Source organism: Lepidochelys kempii, chromosome 8 (genome assembly GCF_965140285.1).
Source record: "Lepidochelys kempii isolate rLepKem1 chromosome 8, rLepKem1.hap1, whole genome shotgun sequence".
Taxonomy (NCBI): Eukaryota; Metazoa; Chordata; order Testudines; family Cheloniidae; genus Lepidochelys; species Lepidochelys kempii.
The window spans coordinates 92,704,310-92,726,954 of NC_136387.1; the positions used below are offsets into that span (position 1 = coordinate 92,704,310).

Consider the following 22,645-nt stretch of genomic DNA (forward strand, 5'->3'; position numbering starts at 1 on the left):
TACAGGGAACATTGGGCCAAAACTTTCAAAAGTGACTATTGATTTTGGGGGCCTAATTTAAGACACCTTAAAAAGGACCTATTTTTAAAGGTGTTTCCCCACTAATAGGAACTCTACACACGACTACCCCTCTCCTCCGCATACACCAGCCAAGTGAACAGGCCATGCACACCAGGCACATTCCAAAAGGTCAGTGCAGCCTGAACACCATATATGCATAGCAGGGAGTTTAGAGAAGTTCCCAGTGAACGGAATGGGACTTGTACCAGGACTGAATTTGGCCCATAAAGTTTTGTGGCCTGGTGTGTAAAAGTAAAACAGAGTCAAACTGGTAGTGCTTCTGTAGAGTGTATTCAAGTTTCAGTGCCACTGGCTCTGTATTTCATCAGAACTTGATGACAGTTCAGTGACATACTTAAATAACATAAGCTGTGATGCAACCCAGTGCAATGGGAAGTTACTGTTTCAATTAACATGGATGACAAAACTGTTTGAGCCCCACTGTGTTGATAGTGTCATAAGGACACAGAATAAAGGCACAGGGCAGAATTAACTATCTACTATAAAATGGATTTTTCCCCTCCCCAAACTTTCCTTAGAGCAAAGAAAAAACAAATAACTAAGAGTGACAAGATACCATGCAACAAACAGACCATTGTCTTACTGAAGATCAAGGCATCCTCGGAGATAATTTTTAATTGTGCTCTGTAAAGTCAGTTAACCAAAAGGCGTTAATAATTTTAATCGCTACTGAAAAAGTCAACTACCTGTAGACTTGGAGGAGCCATTGTGGTCTATATGCAAGCTGGCTGTGTCTCGGTGAACTGTTACATGCTTGCTGTGATTGGTTTCAAGAGATGCGTACTTGGGTATTACATTTCTTTTAGATCTTATTTTATGAATTATGTATTACTTGTGTTTTAGCTTACATTTACTTCTGTTGAAAGATTACTATTATTCAGATGTTATGATTTAAAGAAATGTTAAAAATACAAGTGCTTCTTTGCTATTCTATACAACTTTTTTTATGGCATTGTGTGCTATATCTCCTTGCGAATAACAAAAATGTTATAAATGTTATATATGTCTTCTCTCCCTGACCCCTTCCTCCCAAAAACTTCCTATAGGCCTAACAAGGGGAATTAAACTAAAAGTTCATTACACACACACCCCAAACAGAAGGTCCCTAGCCCTAAAAGCTTAAAATCTAAGTCTAAACCAAGAAACAGCTATATAGTAGCATCAATATATTTTACATTCATTCATCTCAAGTATTCTTGTCAGCAAGTTAAAGAAGTATGGGCTGGATGAATGCACTATAAGGTGATAGAAAGTTGGCTAGATTGTCGGGCTCAACGGGTAGTGATCAATGGCTCCATGTCTAGTTGGCAGCCGGTGTCAAGTGGAGTGCCCCAGGGGTCGGTCCTGGGGCCGGTTTTGTTCAATATCTTCATAAATGATCTGGAGGATGGTGTGGATTGCATTCTCAGCAAATTTGTGGATGATACTAAACTAGGAGGAGTGGTAGATACACTGGAGGGCAGGGATAGGATACAGAGGGATCTAGACAAATTGGAGGATTGGGCCAAAAGAAATCTGATGAGGTTCAATAAGGATAAGTGCAGGGTCCTGCACGTAGGACAGAAGAACCCAATGCACAGCTACAGACTAGGGACCGAATGGCTAGGCAGCAGTTCTGCGGAAAAGGACCTAGGGGTGACAGTGGACGAGAAGCTGGATATGAGTCAGCAGTGTGCCCTTGTTGCCAAGAAGGCCAATGGCATTTTGGGATGTATAAGTAGGGGCATAGCCAGCAGATCGAGGGATGTGATCGTCCCCCTCTATTTGACATTGGTGAGGCATCATCTGGAGTACTGTGTCCAGTTTTGGGCCCCACACTACAAGAAGATAAATAAGATAAACAAGAAGATAAGTGGATAAATTGGAGAGAGTCCAGCGAAGGGCAACAAAAATGATTAGAGGTCTGGAACACATGACTTATGAGGAGAGGCTGAGGGAACTGGGATTGTTTAGTCTGCAGAAGAGAAGAATGAGGGGGGATTTGATAGCTGCTTTCAACTACCTGAGAGGTGGTTCCAGAGAGGATGGTTCTAGACTATTCTCAGTGGTAGAAGAGGACAGGACAAGGAGTAATGGTCTCAAGTTGCAGTGGGGGAGGTTTAGGTTGGAGATTAGAAAAAACTTTTTCACTAGGAGGGTGGTGAAACACTGGAATGCGTTACCTAGGGAGGTGGTAGAATCTCCTTCCTTAGAAGTTTTTAAGGTCAGGCTTGACAAAGCCCTGGCTGGGATGATTTAATTGGGGATTGGTCCTGCTTTGAGCAGGGGGTTGGACTAGATGACCTCCTGAGGTCCCTTCCAACCCTGATATTCTATGATTCTATGATCCTGAAGTATCCCACTGTTGCAAACCTCAATAGATACAAATAGCACCAATAAAATGCACTTGAGTCTGGGTTGGAGGACAGCAAACAATTGCTTACACATCATACCTTGCACAACAGTGCATGAGTGGTTGGTGGGAGGATTTTAGCTTAGGGCACCAAGTCAAACATTTACTCTTATGAAAACTGCCATGGGATCTTTACTGTCCATGCAGAGTATAGAGAATCTCTTACTTCACAGTTTTGTCCACAAAAAGACCCCCCTCCCTCCATAGTAAGCTATATGGGATTTAGTCTATCTGACCTGATCCTACCATGCTTAGTTCCTAAAATAAGTGTCGCCATTTCAAACCTCAGAGTTGGACTTAACCATAATCTCTGGCTATTTAATAGGACCCTGCATTGTACTAGACCCAAATGCAATGGAACGGAGAGTTCTTCTCTCCTCAAAAACATTCATGGAAACAAATACTGAGGCTACTTTGTATTCAGTCCCAAATACAAATCAAATTCCAGTTTTCCAGATGCTGCTATAATATAAATGATTAAGACAAAAAAGAACTTGAAAAGTTCCTTTCCGCTTCTGCTGCAAAACTACATGGTGTTCAGTCCTGGTACGGTTTCTGATGCAGAGGGCCAAAGTACATTTGAAGAGGACCATGTTACATTTTATTCCATTTCTTTAGCGTTCCCATATGTTTTTATAAGTGGATGACTCTTGATGCTTATTTACAAAACTGATCTTTAAAAAAAAGATACATCATCCTAATTATAGTGACATTTCCCATATATGGTTTCTATTCTATTTTTATACAGTAGTTTGCAACAAACAAATGACATGATGCGTATTAGTCATTTGGAGAAATTGAAATGGGAATGACTAGTTACATGCTCATAAACATGGAGAGACACAGATCACTTTGGGATTAAAGTTCTCAAGCTTCCCACAAACTACCTGGAGCACAAGCTAGTTCAAACAGGGTTCTGCCTGTACACCTGAGTTTCGAATCTGCCCTGTTCTACAGTTAAAGAATGGATTGATCATTTATCATTCTCTCTGACCTGAAAACAAACATACCCCAAAATAGGAAGTATGTGACATGTAACTACAGCTATGACACTGCTGGTATAAGAAACTCCAGTTTCCAGGTGCTTAAAAGACGGACATTAAAGTTTAATTAGGATCCTTGACAGAAATTGTATAAATAAAAAAATTCTCAGCAGAGGAGCATAGTGAAAAAAGCCAAACATTTTCCCCAAATTAACCTGCTCCTTTCAATTATAAACAAATAAGCAAAAGACTTTCATCATTCTGGAAGATTTTACATAAAAAGTAAACAAATAATTATAGATACTACAGGGCTTTCCAAAATATGGTAATTACCAAATCATAGCAAACTATAATCATAAATAACTATTTATTTAACTAGTTCTCTGTGCTATGAATTATTATGACACTTCTTTATTTAGGTGCTAGCTTGACAAATGCTTTGAGATCTATATGCTGCTGCTAATGTATTGGGGCCACTGCCTATCATGCTGACCAATATTGTTTCATTGTTGACTTGTATTCCTTCATCTGTGTCTGTCTGTATCCATCTATTGTTTTTAGTATTGTATTTAGATTGTAAGCTCTTTCGGGCAGGGACTGTCATTTTGTTCTAAGTTTGTACAGCACCTAGCACAATGTGGTCCTGGTCCATAACGGGCTCATAGGCAGAACAATAATACAAATGCATAAATAATAATATGGGTGAGAGGGCTATATAGGAGCTAAGTAATAAGGCTGCGAACTCTCTAGGAGCCCAATGCAGCTCCCACTGAGTCTCTGTATTTAATGGGAGTTTGTAAGGTGCTAGCTTTTCCCAAGCTGGTGAAGCACCCACTGCCACATGCAGTCTCTCTTTTCAGGCAGTTTTATTTTCCAAACATAAGCAGAAGCCACAGAAGAGTTCCTCAGACCACCCTGTGCTATAGTGTCCATGAGATTTTTCCCCTTTGCCTTTCATTTACCCATATTTCAGGGTCAATGGCAGGATTCTTTTGTGCTCTTTTAACAGAGCACTGCCTCCCAGAGGCCCTTTCCCCAGTAGGTTTCCACTGCCTCCTCTCCCAGGGGATTCTGGCAGCCACTTCAGAGTCCAGCTGCTCCAGTTCCCTGAGCATCCCCCTTCCTAAGGCCATGTCTACAGTACCACTTATGTCAGCAAAACTTATGTCGCTCAGGGGTGTGAAAAAACACACCCCAATCCCCTCCCGAGTGACATAAGTTTAGCCGGCATAAGTTGTGGTATGCACAGTGCTATGTCAGCGGGAGAGCTTCTCCTGCTGACATAGCTACCACCACTCATGGAGGTGGTGTCTAACAGGTCAAGTCTGGCCCACTATGGACAATGATCGAGGGCTTGATCCCACAGGTCATCCATGTGTGGCGTTCTTGAGCTTGAGGACTTGCAGGATCAGGCCTCTACTGTACTTCACATTCATCCCCAGCTCTAGATGAAATGTTAACATTTTGGATTGGAGAGAAAACTAGCATGCACGGAAAATTATCTGTCAGCTTTAAATCCTGGCCCCCATGAAGTCAGTGCAAGTTTTGCCACTGATTTTAACTGGATAAGGATCTCATTCAATGGTCCTAACTGGTCAGAAATAAACTTAAAATGTATCCAAAAACGTAGGCATCAATTTCAGAGTAAGTATATCACAACTGACAAGGCTGATGTATGTTCAATATGCTCCCAAGGTCACAGTGGACATTTTAATTAAAAAATACTGATAATTCTTTGTCAACTCTAACAATTTATATAAGGATGGCCCTTTGGATTCACTGAAGCCTGGGTTCTATGCTGACATACAGAGCCAGACCCTAAGCTGATATAAATGGGCATACCTCCACTGAAGTAACTGTAGCTACACTCATTTACACCTGCTGAGGATTTCATCCACAGTTCAATTGCTAGACTAGTTAGGGCAGGCTGCAGTTTGGTACCAAATAGGTAGCGTGCAGTTGCACAAAGTAGCTTTCTGTGGTTTGTAGGCCAGAGTCTTTTAAAGCCACAAATCATCAAGAACAAAGAAAGCTGTGTGAGTTTCTGAAAGCAAAGAGAAAACCGGTGACAGTGAAGCATGACTGACAACATCAAAAAATGTTTTCCCATAAATTTTGCAAACTTGAAAATTAAATAGTTTCATTCAAATTAAAATCCAGAGCTTAGGCTCTGCTCAGCTGAACTTCTCCATGGTCCAACACCTGTAAAAGTTACGAGTATCCCCCCAAATTATGCGACCCATAGTCTTAGTGCTTTCTACAGAAACAAGAACGTTACTGCTCTGATGCAGTCTTAAAACTGATCGTGGTTTTTACAGAAATGTCCCAGACAGAACATTGAGATACAGCACACGTATCCCCTCCAGCAATACTTTGTATCCAAAAGTAGTGAGCGTTGGTGTGGTGGAAGCCTGAAGAGCAGCACAGGTTATCACAGGGCAATAAGAGAACACACAATTACATGCTTCCCTTTATGGCTATGGCTGTACATGTTAATTCATGACCTTTTTGAAATGGAACCATATTATCAGTGCTATGCATACTGACTTTGTTTATACTTGACACAACAATGTCTTTGCCTACACTACATATTATCCTCTTTGTGGGGAGTGGGTAAAGGCGGTAAGTTTATACTGAGGTGACATTTCTCAGTCAGAAGGAGAGAAAATCTGGCACCTCATCATTTAGCCTTGAAACAGTATCATACTGCTATAAAATTTATGAGATGCTGCCCATGCGGGATGTTTGGTGAAGAGAATCAAAGAAAGGAGTGGTGGGTTAAGTTCACAGCAGTGTAAGAAGAGCTGCACCTGTTGTCACTCTGTTGTTACTCTAGATCTCCCAGGCAGATTAGTTTTAAACCACAGGACCACACAAGCCTGGGTCCAATACATTTCACATGAGGCTATCTGCATTTTACTCATTTCACCTATTCAACAGCTCTTTAATTGCATTTATACAAACTGTAAATACCATCAGCTCCATCCACTAAATTGTAAAAAAAAAATCTAATATTTAAAATATGTTATCAGGGGGTTTGTTTTTTTAAAATTACCTTTGACCAAAAAAAAATAAATAAAAAAAAAAATAAAAAAAGAAACCCCTGCCTGTCAGAACTCATTGTTTTAGCACAAATGTGACTTTAACCTGAAATGTGTTTTTTTTCCCCTTTTGATATACACTAAATATATCAAACAAAAAAGACAGGTAGGGAAGACTGTTTGGGACAAATAGCAGACACATTTCAATTGCACTCTGGGGCCCCTGTTCAAATCTTTGTAGCTCTAAGGATTTAAACCTAGCCAATGAAAGGCAACACAGAAATTATTGTAATCAGTATTGGCAAGCCACTAGTTTCATGAATTCTCCTCATCATCAGTTTTTATTTGCCAGCCCTGTGTAACCTTTATATTTGCAGGAACAAAAAAATCACCCTAAGGTTTAGATTTTTTTAAAAGTTAACTGTGTAATAGCAAAGCAACGTCAAAGTTTGCTCCCCTATTATAAGAATCCTTAGAAACTCTGGATGGCAAAAATGTAAGTATACTGTGGATTTCCTTCCATTTGCATATGGTGATTAACAGCTCTATTTCTGTTTACATTGAGGTCAATGTGAGTTTTGTGACAGACATCAGCTGCAGTAGGATTCGGCCACAAGACTCAAACTATTTCAAATGAACAGCTCTGGATTAAAGATGTGAGAATCTGGCGAAAGCTGCCAGTCCAGCTAGCTCACTAATATGCACAGTTTGTGAGCTATAGTTCAGATAAATAAAATGTAATGAAGATTAATTAAATTTAAAATCAGACAATACAAGGCAACAATCTCTTACCCTTTCAGACAAATATGTCTTTTTCTTTCTCCATGTTCTGTTTTTCTCTGTGATATGTTGGCAAATCAAAAACATGATGAAGTGCTGCATTTGACAGAGATTTCGCAACCCTTCAGGCAACTATATTTTAAATATAGCTATAGCTATTCCTACCTCTGTGCCTCCAACTTCCATCCAGGACACACCACACGATCCATTGTCTACAGCCAAGCTCTACGATACAACTGCATTTGCTCCAACCCCTCAGACAGAGACAAACACCAACAGGATCTCTATCAAGCATTCTTAAAACTACAATACCCACCTGCTGAAGTGAAAAAACAGATTGACAGAGCCAGAAGAGTACCCAGAAGTCACCTACTACAGGACAGGCCCAACAAAGAAAATAACAGAACACCACTAGCCGTCACCTTCAGCCCCCAACTAAAACCTCTCCAGCGCATCATCAAGGATCTACAACCTATCCTGAAAAATGATCCCTCACTCTCACAGATCTTGGGAGATAGACCAGTCCTCGTTTACAGACAGCCCCAAAATACTCACCAGCAACCACACACCACACAACAAAAACACTAACCCAGGAACCTATCCATGCAACAAAGCCCGATGCCAACTCTGTCCAAATATTTATTCAAGTGACACCATCATAGGACCTATTCACTTTAGCCACGCCATCAGAGGCTCGTTCACCTGCACATCTACCAATGTGATATATGCCATCATGTGCCAGCAATGCCCCTCTGCCATGTACATTGGTCAAACTGGACAGTCTCTACGCAAAAGAATAAAGGGACACAAATCTGACATCAGGAATCATAACATTCAAAAACCGGTAGGAGAACACTTCAACCCCTGTGGCCACTCAGTAAAAGATTTAAGGGTGGCAATTTTGCTACAGAAAAGCTTCAAAAACAGACTCCAATGAGAAACTATTGAGCTTGAATTAATATGCAAATTAGATACCATTAACTTGGGTTTGAATAGAGACTGAGAGTGACTGGGTCATTACACATACTGAATCTATTTCCTTAAGTTAAGTATCCTCACACCTTCTTGTCAACTGTCTAAATGAGCCAGCTAGATCATCACTACAAAAGTTTTTTTCTCCTGCTGCTAATAGCTCATCTTAGCTAATTAAAAAGAAAAGAAGGACTTGTGGCACCTTAGAGATTAACAAATTTATTTGAGCATAAGCTTTCGTGAGTTACAGCTCACTTCATACTCTCACAGTTTGTATGGTAACTTCCAACTTATCTGTATGTGTGTATGTATATATATATATCTTACTATATGTTCCATTCTATGCATCCGATGAAGTGAGCTGTAGCTCACGAAAGCTTATGCTCTAATAAATTTGTTAGTCTCTAAGGTGCCACAAGTACTCCTGTTCTTTTTGCGGATACAGACTAACATGGCTTCTACTCTGAAATCTATATTTTAAATGTTGGTTTGAGTTTCTACCATGCTTCTTTTTTCTCTACTTCTCTCTAATCTTGCTGATTCAGTAGACTTGGCAGGCCCTGAGAGATCACTTCACACTCAACAAAACTAAATCTTGATGGGAATTGTGAACTTTTGTTTCACCAGCTGTGTTCGCCCCACATCTGGAAAAGTCTGAAATCCCCCATTGAATTGGTGGCATGGCTTTTATTTAAAAATGTAAAACAGCTTTTCCCCCTCATCCCCATTAGAGTGCATTCAAGTTCATAAAGAGTTAAAGCCTATTGGAGGCATAGCAACTACGGAACAATTCTTGAGGGGTTTACTTCACCACAACTCTGGTTTTGACTAACAGAGGCACTCCATTAGTGTTTCCAAATGTCAGTTATCAAAGAAGTCAATGCCTGGGCCCATATTCATTAAGGGCCGAGTCCAATTTCCACTGGAATAAATGTGGACTTTTTCTGTTGACTTCAATGGACACTGAATCAAGCCCTGTGGCTGTTCAGGAAGGTACACATTTCAACTCTCTGCACCACACAGCCCTGACATGTAACAGGAATCAGAAAATGAAACTTGTTTTAATGACCTAGAAATAGAACCTTTTAGTTACAAGATTCAAACAGTACGTTAGTTCTGTGAAGAGGGAAAAAATAACTAACTCTAAACTGGGTGGCACTATTTACTTTTGATACTGCAGCTCTTGGGGAGTTTGTTTCTCTTTTATTTATTTATTTTTTAAACTGACAATTTGCTAAGCAAATGTGCTGTTTACTTAAAAGGAAAGGATTTTATTGTCTGAATAAGTTCCATCTGCAATTTTCTACACCCACACATATAATTAATCTTCTCTGATTGCAGCCACTCCCTGGCAAAGATCCATGTTATATTTAACACTGGACACCACTTCAAAAACGGAAAGAGAACAACAGGATTGTTTTCAAAGACTACATAACAAGATAAGGTTTAGAAAGCAACACAATCCTTTGATCTTTGGTACCTTTCTAGTAGCCATCACCCCAAAGTTGGAAGTGACCTTTAATTACCATCACACCTGCCATACAACTCTATTAAAAATATAATTTAGAAGCAACATACAATTTCCAGAAACCCATTTACTAAATATCTCAATAGCATATTTATTATACCTTGTGCTTCAGGGTACAAGATGATCTCTAACTATTAGAGATCAGGATGATACTTCAGCATGGCGGGGCAGATTATCTCACATTTGCATACTGTGGGGGGTTCTTATACCTCCCTCTGAAGCATCTGGTGCTGGCCACTTTCAGGGACAGGATGCTAGACTAGATGGACCATGGGTATGGCAAATCCTATGTTTCTACCTTAGAAATTAGATAAGATTTTATGTTAAAGCAAGGAGGGCCCTGAGCCCGCTATTGGATTTGCACGGATGTACCCTGACTTCAATAAGACTTCATGCAAGAGAACTTCAATGAGACTCCAAGGGCTGTAATGGTCCCACCCACATCAATCCAATTGCAGGCTTGGGATTGGGGTGGGGGGTGTCTCGATATTTGTAATCTTCTATACACCTCACAGTACACATCTAACTTACAGTATTGTGGGAGAAGGGGTGCATCTTTGATAGATGATATATAAGGAGGAATGGCACTGTTGCTGGTTAAAAGCTGTCAAAATCTGTCTTTTTAAAAAATAAAAAGTTGAACAGGGCAAATGTCAAACTACTCATACATCAAGAAAATAAGCCACACTTTCATTGAGCCAAGAAGCTGTTTCCTTTGTCAGTTATAGCGATGTCTAATAAAATGTGTTTCTCTATAGGGATAAGCTTTCAAAAAACCAAAAACAAAACAGACAATTCTTCAGAGTTTTCCTAGAAAAAATTATGTCAACAGTCCTGAAGGGAAACACCCATCTCAAGTGCCAGATAACAAGTCAAATTAACCCCTTGTGGATCTTCACTGATTTCAGTGCCATTATACCCATGATGCATTTGGCTAAACACATTTAGTCAGAACAGAAAATACAAAATAAAATAATAATATTTAATAATAATCTTTATACACCTCCACAGCATGTCATGAAGAAACGGGAAGCAGACATTAGTCTGACTGCTTGTTACTTACTATCGATATTGCAGTACTTTATTATAGACAACCAGACAAGATTGCAGCCCCATTGTTCTAGGCACTGTCCAAACACATAATAAAAGTAGTCCCTGCAATGAAGAATTTACAGACGAGACAGAAAAAGCAGACAAAGCATGGAAGACAGGAAATACTATTGTCATTGAAAAGATGGGGAAACCGAGACACAGAGAACTTAAGAAACTTGCCCGAAATCAAAGAGGAGGCCATCAGCAGGGTCCTGAACCGAACCTGGAGCTCCTGAGTCCCAGTCCACTGCCTTAACCACAAGATCATTCTCATGAGTTTATAAATCCAATGATAGCACCATGATGCTGAACATATTAAAAATGTCTATGTAGGCAGATCAGGTTTCAACTTTGAAAGTTTTAAAAAAGTTAGTGAAACCTTTGAAAGGTCAAATATAATACTAAGCATTTATACATAAAATTACAGCACTTTTCCACTGTAGATTTTAAAAATGCCTTCCTAGGGTAGTTAAGTACTATCATTTTACAAAAGGGGAACCGGAAGCATAGAGAGGTTAAGGATCTTGCCTAACATTACCCAGCAAACCAATGAAACAGCTGGGAACAAAGTCCAGGTAGCAAGATTTCCATTCCAGTATCCTGTACACTGGACACTATCTTTCAGACTGCAGCTTCAGCAGCACTTCAGCTCAATTAATTCAGAAAAATGCACTCTTTCAAGCTCAATATTTCATCTGTACCAGACTGGGCTAAAAAGCCCAATATGCATTTTAATGAAAAGGTTCATTTAAAAAATATATTCCACTTGTCATCATCTTTAGCCAGCTAAAACTATTAAACAATTAAAGCTGAAATGTAGCCTCAGTCTACTATAAAACTTCAATAAAGCTTAATTACTGGGCCAAATCCATCGCTCCTGTAACTACATTCATTTAAACGGAGGTCCCCCAAGGATGCATTTGGCTCTTCATTTGGGGTCATTGCTTAACTTGATTTTGTCATTTATAACTCAGTGAAGACAGTCTATTGTGTAAAGCTGTACACCAGAGCAACAGCAGCAATGTTCCCTCCTCATAGCAAATGCTGAGAGGGGTCACTATAAGAAGCCGGGCAAATCTTTGGTTAGAAGACCACAGACCTGAGCAAAATTACCTGGGTTTACATTTCATTACACACTTAGTCCATGTTTGTTAAAAGAGTCACAGAGGATTGAAAGCCTGTTGAGAGAAACTAAGGCAAGTTTTGAGCAAAATCCTCCTCTCCTCATGAATTTATGTTGGTCAATCAGCTACTGTCATATGACAGCATGCAGTTTATCCAATACATTGATGCCAGCATGTCACTTCAAACATCGACCCAAGTACAGCATAGAATGACCTGTGGATGTTTGACTGCTGGTCCACGCATGGTCAGATGTATCCTTCCAACAGTTAGATATGCTGTAATGAAGCTTTCACTGTTCCAAGAAGATCTGACACAGCCTACTGGGAGGTGGGGGAAGGTGAGAGGGAACCACAATGACTTGAGCACAGCCAGTAGAGTGGCCGCGGCCAGTAGCTCCTTAAAACCTTTCACCCTCCACATAGAAGGGGACCGGAGTAAGTACCATCACCTTTGCACAGGCACAATTTCTTAACAGAGCCTTGGAGTCATTTTTAGACCCCCCCTCACAGTCGTGGCAGGGGTGACTTTCTAATGGACCACTGTGGGTGTGCTCTTGGTGCCAGTGGTGTCTCCCCACCAGTGTCAGTGCTTGCTCTGACAGACACACTGCATGCCGAGGAGCAAGATTCCCCTCCACGTGAGCCATGCTACTTCTCACCATGTGGTTCTCGCTTGAAGAGAAAAACAATTAAACCTTTATCTGATTGGGCTTGACATGGTTCTTCCATGGCCAACGCACCACTGGAGAACAAGTCTGTGCTGCCTCATCTGCCAGCGTTACAGCCATACAGAACTGCAGGTATTTTCTTACTCCCCGGAGCCATGACCTGAAGGCTACTATGTGGTGGCCAATATTTTAGATGTTGATCCTTTTAGAGCACTCTTAATAAAAAAAAAAAAGCGATTGGTTCATTTGCATTGTTGAATTTGATAAACAAATATATAACCTTATTTTGAAAGAGAGTTTTGCTCAATATACATTAAAACCAAAAAAGGGAGCAGCCCTCAGCACTTAATAAACAAGAAAACTGACATTCTTCAGGATGTTGCAACACGCACAAGCTTGGCCGAGACATTGAAATAAACAGACATAGGCGGTAGGTTTCCTCATCTGATTGCCTTGAGGTAATACATACTAAGAGCTCGTAAGTTAAATGTTGACTGTAGCATTAGGTAAAGACATCGCAACCCCAACTCCATTACCACCATTCTAGAAGAAAGAAAAATTACTTATCTATTAATTAGAGTTCTCTGAATCCATTCTCCACATAAGTACATAACAAGTGCTACCAAGACTGAGGGAATCTAAGGTCACAATATTCAAAGAAGAACAGTGCATATGTTCCAGAACAGTGAATTTATTCAGGCCCTGACTCAGCAAGGTAGTTGAGTACATACCTAACTTTAAGCACATGGAGAAATCCCATTCAAGTCAATGGGACTACTCACGTGCTTAGCCTTAGACATATGCTCAGTTGCCTTGCTGAATCAGAGCCTAGCTATCATGTAGTGGTAGCCAAACAAAGCCTGAATTTATCCCGAACAGAAGCAGAGAAATTGCCATCAGCAGTGCATACATTTTAGAGAAAACAAGAGAACAGAAAGTTTTAATAGCTCTATATATATTGTTGCAGATTGGCCCAATCCTGCATTCTTTATGCATGCTAAAACATCAGAAAAGAAGGCTCAGTCCTTACTCAGGCAAAACATATGTCTCTTGTGAAGTCAGTGGAGTTTTATTTGAGTTAGGATGACACGGTTTGGCCAACAAGAGCTGTCAAAGGTGTGTATCAAAGGTTCCTGGAACATGAAGTGAGGGAGGTATTTTGTCTCTTCCTTTTGGAAACAACTAATTCAGTTGATGAATGTTCTTAAAAATCATAAGTGCTCCTAAAACCCTCAAGATGCACTTGATAAGAACATCAAATGTTATACTCATCCTTAGCAATTTTAAACAGCACTTTGGAATTTGAATGTAAGACGGGAGGGAAAAAACAGTTTAAAAGTTCCAAGAAAAAAAATCTGTGCATAACTTTTTTCATTTTCAAGAAGTTGCATTGAATTGCTTTAGCTTCTCCTCCCTTTTGTTATCTCAAAGAATGCCTAGTCTAAGAATCTGAAAATGCAGGCCTTTGTCAGATTTCAGCCCTGGGAATCTGTTGCCTGTTTTAAAATTCTGATGTAAACATCTGAGGCTGTATAAACCAGTTTCCGGAACTACAGACTTGAAAAAACTTGCTTACATCAGAAAAAAATTCTTCCAAGGACCACTTGCATTAATGTGCTGAAGGCTTGTGTGAAAATCTCCTTTTGTACACTAAGCATGGCTCACTATCTCCATTACCTCCCATTAGCAATGATCCTGTGGGCCACTGAGAAGTACTGAATTTGGGGTAAAATCTGCCTCTGTTCAGAGGGCCAGCATAAGCCTATGTACCCTTTAAGTCCCTCTTAAGCCCTCTTTTGAGGAATTAAAATGAGCTTGATGCACCTGGTTCTGGACTGAATTTTACACTTTATGAAATATGAGTACATGAACAAACAATAAATTAAAAGAAATATCAAGGCCCCAGTCTCATAGAAATCACATAATGTATTGTGTTCAACATGTGTAGGTTAGTTTAATGTATAAATAATCCATAACAGATAGGTCAATGCTGTATAGTGTATTTTGTAATACTAGTATAGTCTAGTTTATAGCCCCTTGGTATTACATTTATGCTAAGAAGAGAGGAGAGACCACACCTTTTGGGTGAATTATAAAGTGTGTGGATTAGTAAGGTCCTACTATACTATTTATAAAGTCATTATGTAAAACAATAGTATGCCCCTACTTGGGTTGCTGGATTCATTTCTCACCACTCAATCAAAATATAAATGAAACAAAACACAGCAGCAAAAGAAGGGGTACAGAAATGAGTGACAAAAGCCATTAGAGACACAGAGAGACTTCCATATGATTCCATCACAGGAGAGATAATAAGAGCTGTACAAAACAATGAAAGGTATCAAGAAGGCAAAATCAGGTGCTCAAGTTTACCTTCTCTCATAATACAGGAGCAGGGGTACATTCAATGGAGCTCAAAGGCAATACATTTAGAATTGAGAAAAGGAAATAATCAATTTGTGGACCTCTCTGCCACAAAGTATCATTGAGGCGATGACCTTAGCAGAAACCAAAGAAGGATTAGAACATGTGAACATCCCCACTCTAATGAGGCTATGTCTACATTACCACTTTTGTCAGAATAACTTATGTCGCTCAGGAGTGTGAAAAAGCCCCACCGCTCTGAGCGACATAAGTTACACCGACAGAAGCGCCGGAGTGGACAGTGCTATGTCGGCAGCAGACGCTCTCCCGTCAACATAGCTATTGCCGTTTGTTGGCGATGGTTTAATTATATTGACGGGAGAGCTCTCTCCCTTCGTCACAGAGAGGCTACCCGAGCGATCTCACAGCCACATAGCTGCATCGGTACAGCTGTGCCTCTGTAAGCTCGCTAGTGTAGACATGGCCTAAAGAGGCTATAGAATTCAAACAGCTACAAACCAACCCTTAGCTGACTGGGGTTAGAAAGAAACATCTGCTACGAGAAGGTTAATTCACCATTGTACATAATAGGGTTTTTATGCCTTCCTCTGGAGCAACCAGTACTGCTGCTGTCAGGGAAAAGATACTGGATTGGTGGGCCACTGGCTGCTCTGCTTTAATAATCCCATGCATCTACCCATGGGTTCTCTGAAGAGTGGACATGTGGAAGACACATTGTGGAATTACTTGTGTGTTTGGAGCTTGGTTAATGAGCAACATAATTACCAGGGTTTTTAATTCTAATGTTGAAAACAATTTAGGGACCATGGGGAGTGAGCATACACTGTGCTCTCTGGCCTAAGCCTCCCAGGTGAGTTAAGTAATGCCTGGACTTGTCTCACACTAAATGCTGTCAGAGGCATGGTTGAACCGGAAGGGTGGAGTTCACCATTATTCTAACCTCTGGTGAACTCTTTAATGCAGCTCTAATAACATCACTTAAGGCTTTTTCTTTCCACTTCTTGAAACCTTAATTAAAATCAAGTCGTGAAAGAGCAAAGGAATGTGGCACTAACACTGATTTTAAATACCCTTTTCTCCTATTTAGCAAAGGAAAAGAAGAGCCTTTAAATAAAAAATGTACAACATGAGAATTTCCACATATGCATTTCCAGTGAAGTGAGGGCATTTAAAAATACCACAAATACTGTGTATTTTTAAAATCAGAGAAATTCAGAACTTGGTTCAAGTTTGCCTTTAATCGTGCAAGGTACTATGTAAGGGCTCCGTCTTACAAACACGTACGCACATGAGTAACTTCAACTGAGTAGTAGTCCCTTGACGTCAATAGACTCATTTATGTAAGGAATAGTGCGAGTAAGCAATTGCAGGGTTGGGCCTAGTCTTGCTAACCTAGGTCTTGCTCACCCCAATAATCGAAGTCGAAGCCGATACTTCAATGTTTTACATACTTAAGCCATTTTCTTGAGTCTAATGTGAAAAGGGAGACTAGCATATAAAGAAAGTTAGCAAAACGATGTTCTAATATGGCTCTGGAGATTAATGGCCCATGCCCACTGCAGCAAAATGGAGACAGAAATCCTACAATCCTACTTTTATTGAATGAGTTTTCATTTCCTGACTTACCGTGGGTAGTGGGAGGGCAAGGAGGAGGGGCAGGCAGAAGGTTCATAACACTACAGTGATCAGAAGTAGGCAACTCTGGGTTACAATAACTAAAAATAAATAAATAAATGAAAAGCCAAACCTAAAGCCAAAAATCAGAACTATGCAGTACAAACATTCAAATTAACATCAAGCTGACTGAGTCCCTGTTAAAAAGAAATACTGTGTAGTTGGATTATTTTTATTTACCTTCTTATCTTTAAGGCTTTAGGGTTCACACGGGCAGGGGTGACACACCCACCCCTACCCCGCCCATGCACACACAGGCAGGGGTGAGACACACAGACTCCCGTACACCTCTCTCACATCGTAGGGACAGGGTTTGACCAACCGACCTGACCCAACCCTCCCTGCCTGGTACTCTCCACCCTCCATGCCTAGCTGGCCCCCGCATCTTCCCGAGGCAAGAAGTATGTGTGGGGGGCAACACAGGGTCACATGCCCCCCCGCCCCGCCCCAGATTTCTGCAAGGGTTCACAACAGAATGTGGCCAGCAGCAGCCTTGAGGGAGGGAAGGGATGGGAGCTGCTTCCAGCCACAGGGGACGAGAGGGGCAAGGAAGAAAGGCCTGGCTGTGTCTTTGCAGAGCTCATCTCTTCTCCCCCTCCCGCCCCCCACCCCGTATGTGGCTGGAAGCAGCTTCTCCCTTCCTGCCCGCACAGTATCAAAAGCCAGCTAACACCTCCAGGCTGCTGCTGGCCACCGACATAACCCAGCTGCTTCCAGATAGAGTGCGGGCAGGAAGGGGTTAAGCCCTAAGGATGCATTGTGCACCAGGGCCCAGGGAACCTGACTGCAGGGGTTTCAGCGAACCCATCCAGAGATACAAACTCAGAGACAAAATAAAGGCTGTAAACCAGCAAAGCACTTATGCGCATGCTTTAATTTTAACAGCGAGGCGGCTCAGCAGGAGAGGATACCTGGGGGCAGGAGCGGGAACAGGCTGGAAATCGCTTCCCCCACACCTCTAGAGCTTACCTGAAGGGCGGAGAGCCTTCCCTGTGCCAGCCCTGTGTGGGGCTTTGGCACACGCAGGGCTCGGCTCCTCCTGAACAGCGCCCCGGGCTTCCAGGGGCGCCAGCCCAGCCAGAGGCAGTGGGGGAAATAAGGAAGGAGCCTGCCGGCCAGGCTGTTGGTGATCTGAGTGCTCTGCTCAGGGGCTTGTTCTCCGCACAGTGCCAGGAGTGGGATTTGCCCTGCCGGGGGGATATGCAGGAGCAGCGGGACTGGGGAGGGTGAAGGGGCAAAGCAGTGAAAGACCAGCGAGAGGGGGAGCACATAAAAGGCCGATGGATGGGCAGCAGAGGTGACACATAATCGTCCGCCGCCTGGTGCCTGCCCACACTCACCAGCTACTGCAGCTCACAGCCGGCGCCGGCAGGAAACAGGGTAGGGGATGGGACCCTGCTGGCCGAGAGCCGGCACACAGCAGGGTCTGCACTGACGGACCAGCCTGGGGAGTGACCGGCCCCGTGCACTGCATGTTCGCCCTATCACCAGCCTTGCACACCCACCCCCATTGTTGGCCACCAGGCCTCCACCCCACTCTCCGCTGGTGGCTCAGCAGGACCTGCCAGTACTGATGTGGGAAAGACACAAAATATGGGACAATTTGCCTGTTTTTAAGAAAAAGTCAGGACACCTGCAGGAGGGATTAAATATGGAACTGTCCCTTTAAAAATGGGACATCTGGTCACCCTAAATTTGGTTGAACAATTTGCAGCCTACAGGTTGTTTGCAAACTTTTCCACTTTAACTACTCACTATTTATTATTTGTATCGTGTAAGTGGCTACCTAAGTCACCTGGTACCATTTCTGCTGTGACTGGATGACAAACTTAAAGAAGAAAAAACGAATAATGTACATAGCAAAGCACAGTGAATACTTTTGTTTCCATGCAGGTAAACATAAAATGAGCAACAGATCCCCACACATTCAAACAACCAAAAGGCTGTTTTCACCAATGAACTTAGATACAAAATAAAGGCTGCAAACCAGCAATGCACTTGTGCACATGCTTTAACTTTAAGCATGTGCTTCAATGCTTTGTTGGATAAGGTTTGAAAGAGAGGCATGAACATACTCAAACTGAACAGCAAGTCTAAACTAGGTTGACTGCCTTGTTTTTACATCAATTCTGGATGCTAGTGAGCACACTTTTATCTCAGTTTGTTGCCCATAAGACTGTTACCCACATCACAAACATACCAAGTAATTTGGTATAACTGTGTTCTTTGCTCAGGAAAGTCCCAAGAATGAAAGTCAAGGTGCTGCTGGCCAGGTTTGAGGTAGATGGGGCAGAATAACAAACTGATGTTGTTACCCCGCGCGTTGGACTGGATCCCCCTGCCCCCATGAGAAAACCCACAGAAGGGGACTAAACCCTTTACAGATCCCTTTGCTGAGTTCCTCCCACATAAGTCTGCCTAGTTCTTGCTTCCGCCTCCTCTTGGAGCACAGCTCCATTGACCATAGTTTGCATGGTCTCAGGAAGGGGCCAGGGTGCGATGCCACAGAGTTGCCTGACCCTCCCACTTTTCCATACGAGAGACCCAAGTATGGTCGAGATCCTCGGCATGTGGATTTAGGAGTGCAATCTGGCCCTGTGAATGGCTCTAACCTGGTCCACAACTACCTTATTTCATGAGCACCTAATTTACCCTAAAAACTAAAAAGGAAGAACTTCATCAAGGAATGGGGTCACATTATCTGACATCAAAATGTTGAACTTGTAAAAAGACTGGGGAAAAGGCACCAAAATGGAAATAATAAGACTGGGGGAGGTGGGTGGAGTTAAAAATAATAAAATCTCCCAAGAGCACATCATATATTCATAGTTCTTGAATCATTAAAGTTCTGCATGACAGCTGCCACCAGCACTGGAATGGCAAACTACCTCATTTTTAAGCAGGAGTCAAAGTGGTTAAGCCCTAGGACAAATAACTTGAAAATCAGGCATAAGTCTGATCTCAGAAAGTTTAAAGGAATGCAGACTGCAAGCAGCTGTTTGTTTTTTCTGCTACCTTTCCAAGGTTCATGTCTGGAGTGAGGATAAACAGTTCTGAAAAAAAAAGTTATGTGGAGTTCAGACTTTAAGAAAATAAAACATCAGACTAGCATTTCTTACAGAGATATTTAAAAAAAAACCCTAAATTATTCAACTGTGTAAAATTTTTAGGTATGGCACTGAGGAACTGAGAGATGGATGGCTTAAGGCTTCGACATATTAAATACTTTCTGAATTAGTTTGCATTTTCAAAAGGTTGGCCCACTGAGGTTTCCTTGAGCAATATTCCTCCAAGAAGGATTTCAGATGTATTTAATAATGCGAAATTACACTACTGACAAGATAAAGAGCTGAAGATGATGCCTTACAGACCTGCTTACAGTAGTTTCTATCAATTTTGTGAATATTATATTCATAGGTTAATTTGTGTTGTGTCTACCTATGCTTTCACTTCTCCCTCTCTCTCTCGCCTCACCCCTCAACAATTCAGTATGAGTTAAACCAAATAAGCAAACTACTTCAGGTAGGAGAACAACAGGAAATTAACATCACTTGATAATGTTCTTCAAAGTTTGCTTTTTCATATGAAGAGCTTTACTTTGATCCACATTTACGGGGAAAAACCTTGAATAAAGAAAACATTTTAAAGAGGTATGAAGAGATCAGCTTTGCAAACCCTTACTTACTGTTGTCAGTGAGACTCTTGCATTGATTAAAGGTTGGCAGTATTGGGGCCTATGCTATTACAGATGGCTCAGAAATAACACTGCACTTCAAGACTCTCTGTGAATTTCTAGGCCTGGATAGATCAACTGTCCCAGCATTCAAAAGAAAGAGTTCCCTGTCGAACTTAGTGTGGAAAGCACCGCAAGAACAGTGGCCTGAACTAAGTGGATTCTTATCTAGAGAGGTTTACAGTTGTACCCAAATCTGCTGTTATCAGTTCAGTATGTAAAGTGGAGAATGATAAAGAACACCACTGTGCCTTTAAGGCCCAGTCCTGTGCTGAGGATATGGTGTATAAACACACCCCAGTAAGACCCCAGAAAGGCATCATATTTTAAAGAGGGCATAGCAGCTACTCCATTCTGCACCCTGCCAGTGCTGCTCTGTCCTGTGTGTGTGCTTACAGGGATGTCAGGTGGAAGGGTGGTCACTAGCATGCCCATGCCCCCATCACACCCTTCCTTGCCCACTGTGGAGAGGCTAGTACTGGCAGAATGAGGCCAGTGCTGACAGAATCCCTACCCTGGTACAATCCTTGTGTTGAGGACAGTGCAAAGACCACAATATGCCCAATCTCTCCAGGGGGACTCCTGCCACCTTACAAAGACAGGAAATGCTCACACCAAGTTTTTCGTTAAAGTAAGATCATATCACAGTGTTGCTTTCCCAAGAATCACTCACTAAATTAATTAAATACTAGCAACCAGAGACAAATCAACTTCAAAAAGCCAGAGTTCAAGTTCAGGTTTATATAAAGGAACACAAAGTTTGGAATCTCAACCAATTACTTGTTCCTGCAAGAGTGGGATGGAAGTCACATGAGAACAGGCTCCCTCTCATGAGATTTCTGCTACTTCCTCACCCTTCTCATCACTTTTCATGTGGCATTACAGTAGTACTTCTTACAGACCCAGCCTCAACCTGTAAAAGCAGAAAGTACACTGTGAAAGTGAAAATATGATGAGAAAAAAAAGTTCTCAATTTTTTCAAACCTCTAAAGAAGTTCAGATCAGCTCTGGTTAAAGTTTTGAGAGAAGGCTGGAGTTAGTTCTTGCTTCATCTGAATATGTTCACCCATTCCTTCTATAAAACCTATTTCCTGATGATAAGTATGTGTGACTTTGTACAGTGACTGGGCTATGGTCAAAGCTGAAGTCAGAGCTGGAGTCACAGACCAGATGCCAGAGCCCAGGGTCAGAGCTGAAGTTAGAGATCAGGAATTGGAGCCAAGGGTCAGAACAGGCTGGGGCCAAGACAGGCTGGGAACAAGCAGGCATAGGAGTTATCACAGCCACTGAACTGCTGCTGGCCTTAAGAGCGGATCAGCTGACTCCTTCCACCAATCAGGCAGCCTTCCACAGGCCAGCTGTGCTTGCTAGGTTGCCCAGAGACTAGCTCTGCTGCAGGCCCTCCTCTCTGACACCTTTACACCATGCAGAAGCGCCCCAAAAGCCCCATCTTGGGGAGGGCTCCTCACAGGCAACGCGTACACGGCTGTAAGGCTGCCTCCCCCGGACACCATCACAGACAGGGACATAGCGGGCATGGCAGAGATAAGAGGGGTATGTCAGGGGCAGAGCCACAGCATGCAGCACCACAGAGATTCCAAGCAACTCTGCAGCCTGTAGGCAGTCTGGGGTCTCGTGCCCTCCCCTTCAGGGGCAAAGGGTGGCTTTAAAGCCTCAGAGACACATCACGGAAACTCACCCCTTATCTTTAACAGGAAACTAAAACCCACGGTGATAAGCTGAGCCTTTGAACATCTCGCACCCAGCAGAATGTAGTTCCTTGGGTAGACAGTGCATGTGACACTAATGAACACAACTTTTATTCTTTCCTGCCTTGTCCTCCTGCCTTCACCATTCCTTCGGGGCTGACTTAAGAGAAGCAGATGGACCTTACGGTTAAAACGTAATTGCATGCAGCAGATAATAAAAATAAACACTCTCGGAACTTCTTTGATTCCACAAGCGCAAATAAACTTCACCTGCTAGAAAATGAATTACAGCCTTTCATCTAACGAGCAGCTTAATGGGATGGCATAGGAATAAAGGAGGAAAAAAGCCAATCCTCAATGACTTCACAGAACACATTATATACTTATATAATGCTGGTCTCACTATCTAGGAGCATCAATTTGCAACATACAGTAAAAGCATACAGAATCATAATGTAAGTAGAGGCTACAGTCAGGCACTTA

General features: G+C 41.9%; 1 protein-coding gene across 6 annotated transcripts in view; it reads right to left on the bottom strand.

Moving 5' to 3' along the window:
- The window catches only part of FGGY (FGGY carbohydrate kinase domain containing), a 191,843-nt gene that overhangs the window by 113,479 nt on the left and 55,719 nt on the right, over window positions 1–22,645 (bottom strand). The window lies entirely within an intron of this gene.